This window comes from Hyla sarda, unplaced genomic scaffold (genome assembly GCF_029499605.1).
Source record: "Hyla sarda isolate aHylSar1 unplaced genomic scaffold, aHylSar1.hap1 scaffold_1034, whole genome shotgun sequence".
In the NCBI taxonomy this organism is placed as follows: domain Eukaryota; kingdom Metazoa; phylum Chordata; class Amphibia; order Anura; family Hylidae; genus Hyla; species Hyla sarda.
Genome location: NW_026607653.1, coordinates 87,657 through 88,530, shown reverse-complemented (window position 1 = coordinate 88,530; position 874 = coordinate 87,657). Strand labels below are relative to the sequence as shown.

General features: G+C 41.2%; 1 non-coding gene across 1 annotated transcript; it reads left to right on the top strand.

The window, feature by feature from the left end:
• The first annotated feature begins 466 nt into the window (after window positions 1–466).
• Window positions 467–653, top strand: LOC130299090 (U2 spliceosomal RNA). Its single transcript, XR_008850286.1, has one exon. It is a non-coding gene; the product is annotated as a U2 spliceosomal RNA (small nuclear RNA).
• The last annotated feature ends 221 nt before the right edge of the window (window positions 654–874 follow it).

The window sequence follows — 874 nt, the reverse complement described above, 5'->3', positions numbered from 1 at the left end:
GTGACATGGCTCAGAATGTATGGAGAGGGATAGGTCCGTTGTGTAAGGAGTTGACTGGGATTAATAGGTTGTCATATGAGGTTGTGATGTTTGGTCTTAGTATGATTGGAAGAAAGAATGAAAGGGTGTTGTTTGTGTTATTGGCGATTGTGAAGGAAGTCTTGTGGGATGTTAGAAATTTATATGTGTTTAAGAGAAAAGATGTGACTGTGGAAGGAAGTTTAAGAATGATTCTGGATAGGTTGTACACCGTTTATTTACGTGATAAAAAGAAATTAGGTGAAATAGATGCAGAGGGGATATGGAAATTTTTGAAGTGGAGACATGTTGTAAGGGTGTAATGGTGATGGTATTTGAATTTGTTTTGAATTTGCTTTGAACAAATAAAGAATGACCTAATGATGAATTAGACTTCACCATGAGTCAAAAATGACGCGTTATCTAAGTGGTGTTTAGTCTAAACCTGAAGGTTTATAAAAAAAAAAAAAAAAAAAAAAAAATCTGTTCTTATCAGTTTAATATCTGATACGTCCCCTATCTGGGGACCATATATTAAATGGATTTTTGAGAACGGGGGCCGATTTCGAAGCTTGCTTCCGTCGCCCTATGCATTGACCCGATATGGCAGTATCTTCGGGTACAGTGCACCACCCCCTTACAGGGTTAAAAAGAAAGATTCCTACTTTCATTGCTACCTGCTTGCTGGCTAGCCAGCTAGCCAGCCCTGTGGGCCTTGCTGCTGCTGCAGCCAAAAAACAAAAGGTGGTGCTGCTGCTGCTTCTGCTGCTTCTGCTTCTGCTTGTGTCTGGCCCCTGTTGGAGCGTCCAGGCACAGGACTTCTGCTGCTGCTGACTAAATGGCCTCCTTAATTGGA